Here is a 14,633-nt window from a genome sequence, read left to right as displayed (position 1 = left end):
AAGCTTTTATATGTTTTGGTGTTGAAATTTTGTATTGTAGGTGAAGCTTTGGGGTTGAAGCTTGATAGGTGAAGCTTTGGTGTTGAAGATTTATAGGTGAAGCTTTGGTGTTGAAGGGTTGAAGCTTTATAGGTGAAGCTTTTGGTGTTAAAGCTTTATAGGTGAAGCTTTGGGGTTGAAGCTTTATAGGTGAAGCTTTGGTGTTGAAGGGTTGAAGCTTTATAGGTGAAGCTTTTGGTGTTAAAGCTTTATAGGTGAAGCTTTGGGGTTGAAGCTTTATAGGTGAAGCTTTTTTTGGTACCATAAATTGATTTTGCTTCACACTATCTTGATGAAGATAGTGGGAAGCTTTTGAGATTGATATTTGTCCTCCATTGATGAAGCTTTTGTTGGCACCATAAATTTGATTTTGCTTCACACTATCTTGATGAAGATAGTGCGAAGCATTTGAGATTGATATTTTTCCTCTATTGATGAAGCGTTTGTGTTCTTGGTCTGAGGGGTTCATGAGGATTTGGTTGTATCCTGAATAAGCGTCCATGAAGCTCAAGAGCTCACACCCTGCTGTAGAGTTTATAAGTCTATCAATGAGAGGAAGGGGAAAACTATCCTTCGGGCATCCTTTGTTTAGGTCGGTGTAGTTGACACACATTTTCCACAAGACCTTTTGAAGCAGGAGACTTTCCTTGGTTGGATTTTTCTTAACAAGGACAACATTTGCTACCCATGTTGGGTAATTGACTTCACGGACGAAGCCTATGTCCTTGAGTTTTTCAACTTCTGCTTTCATCGCCTCGTATCATTCAACATCATAAAATCTTCGCTTCTGTTTTACTGGTTTGGTCTTGGGATCAATACTCAAGTGGTGACAGATGATATCGGGAGAGATGCCCGGCATATCTTTATATGACCAAGCGAAGACCTCGGCGTTCTCTTGCAAAAAGGAGATCAGCGACAACCGAAGGGGTGGTGACAAAGTGGTGCCAATCTTCACCATGCGATCTGGATGGTCTTTGGAGATAGAGACATTCTCTAACTCTTCAGCGGGTTGTGCTTGCTGGGTGAAGTTGTCATCTCGAGGGTCGTCGGGTTGACTGTTGCCATCATGAATATCCGAGTTGGCTTTATCTGGACTGGTCTTTACTACATGGTTATGTATAGAGAGGGTCTCCTTGGGGACAGGCAGGTGTTGTTGCTTAACTGAAGTGTTGTAACATGATCGAGCACTAAGTTGATCTCCCCTGATGTATCCATTGTCGAAAGGGGTTGGAAACTTCATCAACAACATATGTGTGGATACCATGGCCTTGAGATCATTGATGCCTGTGCGCCCAAAGATGACATTGTATGCCGTCGGGCAATTGACCACTAGGAAGTTAGTGGTAATAGTAGCTGTGTAGGGGCCTGTACCAATGGTGAGGGGTAAGTGTATACTCCCTAAAGGTTGTACGATATCGCTAGAGAAGCTTATCAGAGGAGAAATCGAGCGATCGAGCAAGTGTTCCGCTACATTAAGTGCCTTGAAAGCTTCAGCAAACATGATATTGACTGAAGCACCTGTGTCTATCAGGATTCGTTTCACATCAAAATTTGCTATGTGAGCCTCCACGATCAGCGGGTCGTTGTGAGGGTAGATGATACCTTTTTCTTCCTCAGGGTAGAAAAATATTGGATCCCAGTTAGGCTTTTGATACTTGCCTCCCCTGATGTCTTCCACGTGAAACACTTGATGGCCAGGTCTCAAAGTTCGTTCACTGTTTTTCATGGCCCTATTGGAAGATTCAGACATGGGTGTGCCGCCGCTTATGAAATATATCACATTCACCTGGCGTTGGTTACGGTTATCCTTTGGAGGGTGAAGGAGGAACTGATCAATTTTTCCTTCACGTGCCAAAGCTTCAATATGATCACGGAGGATGATGCACTTCTCGCCATCATGGCCATTATACTCGTGGTAGCAACAAAACATGCCCGTGTTCTTCGTGGACTTGTAATCTGGCTGTCTTGGCCTTGGCTTTGGTATCAGGTAGCTATACTGGGGTAGATGGCCGCGCATGTAGCGTTCAAAGGTGTGTATGTCTCATACCTCGGGGTAGGGCCTGTCTTGATACGTGATTGACCCACTGCGTTGACTGCTTGAGGACGGGCATTATTGTGACGATATCCTGAGTTATCGCGATAGTGCCCCTTATTCTTTTTATTAAAATGAGATTGGTGAGGATGGAAATCTTTCCTTTTGCCCTGGGATTGATATGTCTGCTGACTTGGCAAAACATTAAATGAGGCAGGGGGTGTGCTGCTACCGTTTGGAAGGTTGAGGTCTTCTCGTTCGGTTGGATCTGGCCTCCACTCCCTACTTGCTGATAAGGGGTGACTGTAGGGGGTTTCCCTTGATATGTCCTTGCCTCGGTGGAGGCATGGTTGTAAGCTTGTGCCATCACCTAAGAGTAAGTCTTCCAAGTGTTGGCATTGATCATGTACTTGAAGAAACAGTCACGTAAGCCTGCCGTGAAGGCCTTGAGGGCGGTCTTGTCATCTGCCTCAACGCAGCGAGAATACTTATTGCTGAAGCGGCCAACATACTTTCGTAATGACTCGTCCGGCTTCTGGCGAATAGTGTACAAGTCATCTGCGAAATGCAAGCGATCGGTCTGGAAGATATGTTGAGAGACAAACAGCTTCCTCAACTCTTCAAATGAGTCTACTGTGTTAGGTGGAAGACGGCAATACCAGTTTAAAGCTCGGCCAAAGAGGGTGGAGGGGAAGAGAAGGCACCGTTCTTCGTCGGTGTGTCTCCGGTATACCATGGTGGACTCAAAAAGGTTAAGGTGTTCAATCGAGTCTTCCCTTCCAGTATAGAGTTGTAAGTCAAGCTTCTGCTTTGTCTTCGCTTGGAGGGGGGGTGTTGAGGATCTTTCTTGTGAGGGGGCCAGGCCTGGGTTGGTTCCAGTCAGGTATCTCTACTTGACGTTCAGCCTTCAACTTGTTTACTTCCTCCAGGAGCTGTAGGACAAGGGGGTCCTGAGTGGAGTCGTGCACCACTGAAGTTTTCTTCCGTAAGTCCCCATCGCCTCTTGGAAGTAGGAAAGTTTGATCAAGATAGCGTGATTTTTCCTTGGACTCGCCACATTGACTCCTAGAGTGAGTATGTCGGAATATTTCCGAGTCCTCTGTACCTTTATGTTCTTCTGGGACCTGTTGCCTATTCCCTAGATTGGTTGCTGGCCTGGGTCATGGAAGAGGACCGAGTCTTTCAGAAACTCTTGGGTCATTGATCTTCGAGCTTATGTGGATGAGATTCTCTTGACGTTGCTTTAGGAAGTCTCGACAATTGCGATAGATGGCTTTTGATCCTTCCACTCCCTCTGTGAGGAGGTGTTTTCCTCTACTTCTTCTGCTTCGGGTTGAAGCAGTTGGGTTGAGAGAAGTCTCATGTTGATTATCACATTGATGTGTAGCTCGATCCCTATCAGGGATGTCCATGTTGGATATCGGTGACCCTTCATGTTGGAGGGGCATTCAGATGATTGTTGACCTCAACAGGGGCGACGAGCTTGTGTGTTTGAGCATGCCTAGCCTCGTGAAGCATCTCGAAAGGTTTTTCATATTGTTCCTGGAGGAGCTCATTCTTCATCGCTATCTTGTTGTTCTGAACCTCTAGCTCGTCGACTTTAGCTTGAAGAGTAACTCTATTTCCTTCCTGCTTTCGTTGCTTCATACTAGGTCCAAGGGGGGTGGCATTCTGTATGCTATGGCTTCTTTCGCTCCCCATGTCGGAGAGAGATGCTTGGCCAAAAGAAAGTGTACGAGCGGTGGAAACCAGCTTGACAAAGCTGAAGAGAGTGGGAATAAATGTCGTTCCCACAGACGGCGCCAAATGTTGATGCACAAAATCAGTGAGGACTTTGGTACAACAGAAAGTGTCAGGTTTTGTGACCTTCGCTTGGTTGCTTCGGTCACTAGTGAGGATAAATATGTAAATGAATAGAGACAGAGAAGCAAACACAAGATATACGTGGTTCACCCAGATTGGCTACGTCCACGGAGTAGAGGAGTTCTTATTAATTGTGAAGGGTTTACACAAATACATAGGTTCAAGCTCTCCTTTTGTGAGTTCTAGTGAATAGTTTAGTACAAAATGGCATTAGAGATTATTGTGGGAGAATGATCCCTATTTATAGAAGAGAGTTTCTAGTTTTGTTCTAACATTGATACGTGTCGTGTTGTGATTGGTTTCTGATGTTGACACGTGTTGCGCTGTGATTGGCTTCTGATGTCGACACGTGTTGCATTGTGATTAGCCTCCTGGTTGAAGGGAAGCTCTTCTGGGTCTTTAACGGTATAATGTTGACCGGTGCTCAGTAGTTTCGGTATTGGTCAAGTATGGTACAAACACAAGTCAAAATAGGATATTACTTGTCTTCTAAGTAAGGAGACTCTAATTCAAGTCAAAATAGGATATTTGGGGATTAGGTAGCGTAATCATAATCCTAGATAGTCTCCTGATTTAATGTGGACTACTTTCTTTACAAGGATTCTCGAGATCGCTATAAGCACTCTAGCATAGGTATTTATTAGAGGGGTTATTACTTTCCTCATATTATGTACAAGACTACTACACACAATCACTTTATGCCTAACAGAGGCCCTAAAGCAACCGTCTACATGTAGATGCGTCCATGGAGAACTTACCTCCTTAATGCCTCTTCATAGGCTATTCGTTAAGGATGATTCACACCATACTTCCTTAGAACCACACTTGTGGTTTGATTCACCATTCCGGAGATATGTAGGCAATCCTATTTGGATTCAACCATACCCTCCAATCAACATGTTCTCATATCGTTGGAGATCATGGGCTAGCTTTACTGGTTCTTGCCTCCGTTTGTGGATGTGCTTGAATTTGTTCCAATGTATATGTTCACTTGCACTGTTACGCTCACATTAGACAATGGATCCCTTGTAGGTAGGGATGGGCAACGGTTATGACGGGTGGGTAACCGCTGTTATTTACCCATAACCGTTTATGTTCATACTCGCATAACCGTTTACCCATTGGGTAATTGCATAAACGGTTATACCCATACCCATAACCGTTTATAAACTGTTAACCATACCCATAACCGTGTACCCATTTAACAAAAACTATTTACCCATTTAACCATAATCATTTACCCGTTTATCCTTTTTTTACCCATTTACCCTTTTTTCACCCGTCTACATGTTTTTTTTAACAACTTGAAAATTACAAAAGAAAAATTTGTCATAATTTACATTTTCTGACCATTAAACATCGTTATAAGTACATTTTAGCATGCATTTCCATATTTTAATCATTTAAGTCCTCATACAATTCCAATAATTGAAAAAATAGTTTACGAACGATATTTTTCTATTACACCCAACAAACGCCTGGAACGGCAGGGTAGGGCTCCAAATAATCGAGTCAGGTACTTTCTGGAACTTTCCTTTCTCATCCGCTATAAAAACGAACCCCCACTGCGCTGCTTCCTCTTTCATTTTTCTCTCTGCAAACTCCAGAATTTTAAATAACACAAACCCTGAAATTTCCAATTTATAAAAAAAAAACATAATAATGTAAATAATTCACACACAAAAAATATTAATTCAATTTCCAATTGTTAATCCCTTTTCTCTCTACAACTTTTTCTCTCTCTGTATTTGATATGGAGGCGGCCATAGACGAGCAGCAGAACTTAGGGCAAGGCCAAGGGGAGGAAGGCAGCGAGGAGAGATAGATGAGTGGCAGAGATGAAAGGGAGGGCAGTGATGAGGGAGAGATGAGCGGGGGACGGGGCGTTTGAGACTTTGAGTCTAGCAGAGAGATTGAAAATTTAGGGTTTTAAATTTTTTTTTATAAAATTTTACATATATTAAATTAAATGGGTAAATGGATACCCATTATAATTGCGGGTAATACCTATAGCCGCCCATTTAAATTTCACTGATAAACGGTTATACCCATAACCGTTTGTTCGTCTAAACGGTTGCCCATAACCGTAACTGTGAACTTTAAATGGGAGGGTAACCGCGGTTACCCAAACCCATGGGTATTTTGCCCATCCCTAATTGTAGGTGACGGCATGTACTAGTTTGCATTAGGCAACTAGGACAAGTATGCGTGCACTTAGCGATAGCTTCACGTGTATGTAGTACTATAGCGTAAATTTATGCACCTAGCCTGTTATGTAGCTACTTTCTACATGAAATCATGTGCCTATAATTTTTATGAGCACAACCTATTATTTTATATTATAATTGTTAAGATATGTATGATGTACCTGTATCCTTAAGAGTATTGTTATTTCATTAAGTACTTTAGTTTTTCATGCTTATACATAATATGATTTGGAAATTATACGGATTTTACAACGAGGGGTTACTACGATCAGATTAACAAAAGGTTTTAAAAATCTTTTATTTTTGCCCACTCACGTTTTGTTTTGAGCCTTTCTAGGACTTAGTGGTTGTACTCTGGTGGAGACGAGGATTACTAGCACTTGCTGATATCCACTTTTAATAATATGTGAGTGTAATTTCTGCTATTTTATATAAATATCCATCCTATCCAAGATAAGAATATTCCTTAATTTTATTGCACTTTTATCCATGCTCTGACATTGCATGCATTAATAAGGTTGCAAACTGCGCACTCTTAGTTTAATTTAACTTTAGACTTTGGTATTATGTTGTTCATACTTTTTACACATCATTGTCACATTATGGCTTCGTCACCTTTTGAGTGTCGGCCAACATGCTTCGAGCTCGGGGTCCGCGAATATCCGAGTCGGGGTGTAAAAAGAGACAAAGTAAATGATAATGACAAAATGCCATTTGGTATAACGGTCCAGGTGTACCCTTCTTCACTTATAAGTGAAAGATCTTATTTTCAAATTTCGTGGATGATAATCAGTACCAAATTATTCTTCCCACTCCTTAATGTGAACATTAATTTCTGGTCCTAGGACGTCAAAGAGTCAACATGGATCAAAATGATCAAGAAGAAACATCCCTCATTTCTAAGCACAAAAATAGCCATGGTATGCACTTCTTTGTTACAATATTTAGCACAAAAGGACTCTTAGGGCCTATTTGGATTCAACTTGAATCCCATTTATTAACTTAGAAACATTTTTTGAATTTCAAGCCAAAAATCTCGGTTGAACTATTTCCAGAACTGAACTCAAGACCAACTTGAAAAAATAACATGTATTAAAAGGGAATTGTTATTGGCACTCTAAAAAATCTCATTTTGCACTTCAAAATTGTTTATAATTAGAAAGAAGCATACACTTTTGAGAAGTGCATGATGAGATTTTTAGAGTGCTAATAACAATTTCTATTAAAACACAAAAAGTCAGTTTTAGAGTTTTTAAACTCAACCCACTCTTCACTCTGTCTCTCATTGCACCTGTCTCTCTATCTTATCTTTGTCTCTCATAATCTTTTCTTTGTCTCCTCTGTCACCTCTCCCCTCTTTCTCTCTATACTTTATTCTCTCTCCCAATTTCTTCTCTCTCCTCTCCTTTCTCTTCTATATCTCTCTCCTCTCTTTCTTCTTTCTCTCTCCCGTCTCTTCTCTATCACCTTCTCTCTCTTATCTCTTTCGATCCAAAGTCTTCTCCCTCTTTCTTCCAATCAATCATCCGTTTTCTCTCCTCCGCCAGCTTCACTAGTGAGTTGATTGTTGCATTTCTTTTTTAATTTTAATTGTGAATACTTAAATATAATTTTAAATTTTATACAAACAAGTTTTTAAACTTTATTAAAAATTGTTCCACAAAATAATTTTAAGAAATATTTTTAAAAAGGATAATTTTTTTAGTAGAATGGTAAAGGAGCCTTAAGACTCGTTTGATATTCTACTTGAATTCAATTTTTTAAACTCAAAAACACTTTTCAACTTTTAAGTCTTAAAAACTTGTTTGATAGGACTTGTGGTAGCAAAAATCCGCTGCCTTCAATCTTGACGAATTTGTACCTACAAAACAATCAACACTTTTGATCAAAGATCTAAGCCTCACGTGCCCAAAAGGTGGGAGGAGGGGGTTAGGTCAATGGATCTCCAATGCCTAAGTTAGCTTCTTTGAAAATAGTATGTGTTTAGAGCTTTTAGGGTAGCAAAAGTTTACTGAAATTTGGTAAAGATGGAGATATATATATAGGGGGAGAGGGCCGACCATGGTGGCCATGATGTTAGGGTTTTACCCTACACATGGCGGCATACTATTGGCCAAGGTGCACGGAAAGAATATTCTCAAGATATTAAATAGGAAATAATATCTTGAGATAATGGTATAAATATCCCTAATTGATTGAAATATGGATTACTTACTTGAATGGAGTCAATGTTCAATTGGGGATGTATTAAAAATAGGATTTGGTAATTAATCCTTATCTTTAATGTCTTTGACTTTTCCTTGCCATGAGTAGGTGAGCAGTGATCAGTCGTATTCAGGTGCTTGGACCTTCAGGGATGCTGAGTTGCACGTTGGAGTATTCAAGAAGCCTGCTCATTTAATGAGGGCAATGTTGTCTTTCTTGAGCAAAAGTCTACATGTCGCCTCTAGGATTTCTATGATTATTTTAGGCTCCACGGACTCTTTTTAAAAATTGAAATCAAAACTAACTTAAAAATTAGCCTGTTTCTTAAAAGGTTTTTAAATTTAAAGGTCACTCTTTCTCTCTTCCTTTTTAGTGAGTTGATGGTTGCATTTTCTTTTTTATTTTTAATTGTGAATACTTAAAAATAATTTTGAATTTTATACCAAAAGAGTTTTTAAGCTTTATTAAAAATTGTTCCAATAAATACTTTTAAGAAATATTTTTAAAAAGGATAAATTTTTTTAGTTGAATATTAAAGGAGCCTTGGGGCTTGTTTGGTATTATACACTTGAATTCAATTTTTTAAACTCAAAAATACTTTTCAAATTTTAAGTCTTGAAAACTTGTTTGGTAGAACTCTTTTTAGAAACTAAATTCAAAACTAACTTAAAAATTAAAATTTTTAAATTTAAAGCTCACTCTTTCTCTCTTCTCTTTCCTCACACCTAATCCCTTCTCTTCCCTCTATCATTTCTCTCTCCTCCAATCCTCTATCTCCTTATCCACTCTTATTTCTCTCCTCTTTTTCTTTCTCCTCCTATCCGATCCTTTCTCCTATTTCTTTCTCCGGTCTCTCCTCTTTCTCTCTCCTCCATGCTCCCCCATGTTTCTCTTTGTTGAATTTAGAAGTTTAGGATGAGATTTTTTTTTTCTTTAAAAACAATAGTAAATTTCATACCCACAAGTTTTTTTTTTATTTTAAAGAAATTGTCCTTAAGAGATGATTATAAGAAATGTTTTGCAAAATAATGGAATTTTTTTTAATAAGATATGAAACAGGCCCATAGTTTTTGGTTTAGTTATCGCTTTCTTCGTGATAAAGATACCTCTAACATGAATATTTGGAATTGTACGAACGTCATTAGGGTTTGACTGTTGAAAATTAAAGTCCAAAGTTTAGGTCTTTATTGCATAATCTAAAACAAGCCTGAGAGCAGGATCTGGCTTGTTCCACGAAATCCCCTTTTTGTCTGCTATGTCTTGTGCATCTCCCTTCCATCAACTCCAAGATTCCTTCCATCGCTTTCTTCGTGATAAAGATACCTCTAACATGAATATTTGGAATTGTACGAACGTCATTAGGGTTTGACTGTTGAAAATTAAAGTCCAAAGTTTAGGTGTTTATTGCATAATCTAAAACAAGCCTGAGAGCAGGATCTGGCTTGTTCCACGAAATCCCCTTTTTGTCTGCTATGTCTTGTGCATCTCCCTTCCATCAACTCCAAGATTCCTTCCAACCCAAGCTCCCCCCACCCCCCCCCCCCCCGCCCCCCCCCCTTACCAAAATTGAAGCATACAAGCATGTCGCATTTAAATATAAATTCGTCAGTCGGTGCTATTAATCTGTTTGGTCTACTATACATTGAGGATCTCATGATCTTAATCATTAAGTAGTGATTAAAGATCATGTTTATAAAAAGTTAATTAAAGCGGGAACTTTTCACCATTAGATTCTCTTGAAGATTTTCAATGTTTGCAAAAGATATTGTGTTTGGCTATTTGTTTAATCATAGTCAGATGACTATATATTGTTTAATTTGACTAATCTTTTGCAAGCATTGTCCGAATATGACTAGTTGATTTTTAAAAGCGCTATTATTCATTATTGGTGCCAAAAAAGTTTTATATAAAGAGATTTTAGATTGTTTGAAGCAATTCAAGGATTACTTGTATGGCCAAGTATTTTGAAACTTAAAAGTGATGGATCTTGTCACATCCCGGCCCGGGGTGGACCTACTTCTTGGGCCCGTTCCACCACTGTAGCACGATATTGTCCGTTTTGGGCTTACCATTCCCTCACGGTTTTGTTTTTGGAAATTCACAAGCAACTTCCCAGTGGATCACCCATCCTGGGAGTGCTCTGGCCTCCTTCTCGCTTAACTTCAGAGTTCCTACGGAACCCGAAGCCAGTGAGCTCTCAAAAGGCCTCGTGCTAGGTAGGGATGAGAATATACATTTAAGGATCACTCCCCTGGACGATGTGGGTTGTTACAGATCTAGTGCGTTGTGCACTTCTCATATTTTAGTAGGGAATACTACCTTCTCTATATATGTACCTTTCATTTTTTTTTCTACATTGTTTCATTTCTATATTTTATTAAAAACGTTAGATGATTAAAAGGTTTCCAATTTAGTTGATTTTGTGCGTTTATGATTGATAAAAAGCGATGAAGAAAATATACGGTTCAATTATCAAATCACAAATGAAGACGGGATGGAACAAGGTAGAAGGAGAAATTACGTACCAATTGAAAGAAACATAGCTAGTAAATGTACCAATTATTTTGAAATCTAGAGAGGGTTTGTATATAGGAAAGCTGAAAATAATGAGAATCGATCAAATTAGGCAAATGACAATGACTAAAATTGAAAGTAAAATTTAAATCTCAAATTTCTCTGTAAAATAAAAACAAAAAAAAAACAAAACCCTTGTTCGCACCTTTTCTCTCATATTCTCTTGGTTGTATTCTTATTGTTCCATATTCTCTTAATTCGTCCTTTGTATCAAGCATCACAAAATATTCATGAACCATTGCTTAGCCGCCCAACCGTCTAAGCAGAAAGGCCAATAAAATAAAATATCCATTTCTTTGTAAAACAATAAGAGGGTGAAAGTGGCAGTGTAGCTAGCAATTGCCTAGCAGGGAGGTCTTTGTCTTTGTAATATCTCTTTAGGATCCAAATAGGAGGAGATTTTATATTGCAACGAGAGTCTTATATGGAACGGATTCAGTTGAATATCAGAGTGCGGAACAAATAAGACTATAAAATAATAAGAATTTTATTGAACAAACTGAGAATGCCGAGACGGCTACAAAAAAACCCTAGAGACTACATTGTGACTCACTTATTACTCTCAAACTAAATTACAAGCTCTATTTATAGAGCAATAAACCTAAGAAACCCTAATGCGTAAATGCCAAAAATACCCTACTACAAAATCAAATCAAATCTCTAATTAATTTCCTAAATAAACCTAATAAATTCGAACACCCCCCCGTCAAACTCATGGTGGTATACGACATGAGTTTGCCATGTGGATGCAAGCTTTGTTATGCTAACTTCCGATTCCAATTCAATACGAAATTCCATCGGTGCAAGTGCAAGATTCCAATGCCAGTGTCAGTGCACGATTCCAATGCCAGTGCAAGATTCCAATGCCAGTACCAGTGCAAATGTCGATGCCGATGCCGAACAAACAAACAAAAAATCCAACCAAATATTTTTTTTCCTTTTGCCCGCATAGGCCTTAAACTAACAGCAAAACAAAAAAATCCAAACAATAAACAATTATTTCTTTTTTTCCTTCATTCTTCCTTCCTTTTTTTTTTTTTTTTTTCCTTCCTTCTTCCTTCCTTTTTTCCTTCTGTGCGAACCACCAACATCAGTCTTTCTTTTTTTTTTCCTTTTCTTTTCTCCTTCCCTTCAACCTTTATTTCTGGGCATTGGTTTTCACCAGAACAAACATGCAAAACACGCATGTCTCAAACAAACAGCCAATTTTTTTTCCTTTCCTTCTTCCACGCATACAAACTTATTCGCAATGCAGCTGCAAACGGTCGGATTTGTGCAGGGATTCAGATGGTGGTTGTGCAAGGCAGAGACAAAGTTGATCCAAGTGGTTCTCGGGTCTAGGCTTCATAAAAAATCACGAAGGTGATCGATTTGGTGCAGAACGGTGCGGGATGCGGATCAGGTGTAGAAGTATAGGACAAGAACAAACGACGAACAATATGAACAACGAATCTAAACTGAAAAAACACAGCGGAAGACGGCAATCTACAAACAAATTGATATCAAACTGATACCTAACAAACAGACAAACAAAACTGATTCAAACAAATTGACACTAATCAAGAACAGATTAAATCCCGAAGGATCAAACCTGCTCTGATACCAAGTTGAATATCAGAGTGCGGAACAAATAAGACTATAAAATAATAAGAATTTTAATGAACAAACTGAGAATGCCGAGACGGCTACAAAAAACCCTAGAGACTACATTGTGACTCACTTACTCTCAAACTAAATTACAAGCTCTATTTATAGAGCAATAAACCTAAGAAACCCTAATGCGTAAATGCCAAAAATACCCTACTACAAAATCAAATCAAATCTCTAATTAATTTCCTAAATAAACCTAATAAATTCCAACAGATTCATCACTACATGATGTTATAATCCATTAATATAACATTATGAGTTGAGAAATATACACATGCCATTGTTTTGGAGAGAAGTATGTTGCTGTGAGCTGAGCCCTACTTTATGTGGAATTAGGAAATTTAATTGTATTTAATTGATTTTGCCTGTTATAGTCCTCGTGTAAAAAGGTTTCGTACTTCCTTGTGAAGTCCTCTTGTAATTCCTATAAATACTTCCACATTGGAGAAGAATAAACATACGATTATACGAACTATTTCATAAACCCTAGCTCTATATTTTAGTATGGCAGTGAACTCATTTCAAAAGTTATTCATACAATAAAGACATCATTTTAATGGTGTTACCCGCACAATAGATATTTTCCACATTAAAAAGTGAACTACGCATCCAATAGACCTTTACAACATAGTAAATTGATGATAAGAAAATATCTCTTCAAAATAAGAGAACTCACATAAAATAAGTTCACTATCACGTGATAGACTGATCATCAAATAATGTATTGTCATGCATAAGTTTTTCTCCACATACATTGAATTATTATACTGTATGTTAAATGCATCCCATATATTGCTCGATGTAAATACGTATATGTCGTGGGGCCTCAATGACAAAGATAAAACTAGCTAGGGTTTATATGTCTTGGCGTTTTTTTTAAATTGAACTGTTTGGATGATGATCTATTGCAGCATAAGTCCATGGCGAAGAATAGAGGTGACGGTGATGCCACCATGAGTGAAAACCCTCATCAGTGAGTTTGCTTCATAGAGAGAATTTCATGGAGTCGACGCACAAGGAGACAAGCCGCACTTGTTGGTATCTGTCCATAAGACCGGCTAGTTGATGCTCTTCTAAAATAATGAGTAGAGAAGAGAACACCTTCAATTGACAAAGCACTTATTTTCCACTCTTTCTGCTTGGCCAAGATGTGTTAAACCAAAAAATAAAAATTTATGTGCAACAATGATGTGGAATCATCAGTTTGCCAAGAAGGGAATAAGATCTAATTTGAAACTTTGTAAATTCAACATCCCCTCATGTAGAACTACACATGCATCAAGTGAGCCACATGTATAGGAAATCATCAATGATATGCTGAAACTAACATATCTTTTCAAAAACTCATCAAATCACAATCCATTGGAACTAACGCGTCTTTTCGAATGCCTAGCTGGAACTAGCGTCAATCTTTGCAAAAGTCCAACTAGAATAAACGCCTCTTTTCGAAAGCCCAACTGGAACTAACGTTGTTCTTTCGAAAACCTAATTGGAACTAACATCTTTTTTTTGAGAGCCAGATAAATAAATCTCTTGATATGTTGGAACTGCGCCTTTTTCTTCCTCAAGCTAGCAACAACACAACTTTTTTCATCTTTTTTCCTTCTTCACGGCAGCGGCCGTACTTTTAACTTCTATTTTTCTTCTAAAAATCATAAAAAATCTTCAACTCAAGTTCATGGCATGTGGGTGCACGAAGAAAATTAGTTCCATGCACCCACAGGGAAGCGCTCATAGCAAAGTTCAACCAAGGATCGAACTCTACTTTAAGACCAAGTTGAAAATGAAGGGTTTAGGATAATTTAGAATTCTCTATAATCTTACAATCCTCAAATACTACTTCAATTCTTTATTCTTCTCCATAGCAAGGTATTTAAAAATTTACAAAGGAACAATACTAAAAAATAAATCAAAACAATCATTTGTCCACAAGACAAAGAAATCTATACCAAACCACATATATCATATCAAATCCCTAATTAAATTATATCAATTTCCAAATTAAATCAAATCTCTACAATTCTTACGTTTCTATTTTCAACGCAGTGTATTAGTGTATTGAC

Source organism: Malus domestica, chromosome 15 (genome assembly GCF_042453785.1).
Source record: "Malus domestica chromosome 15, GDT2T_hap1".
Taxonomy (NCBI): domain Eukaryota; kingdom Viridiplantae; phylum Streptophyta; class Magnoliopsida; order Rosales; family Rosaceae; genus Malus; species Malus domestica.
Note: the sequence above shows the minus strand (reverse complement) of the source record.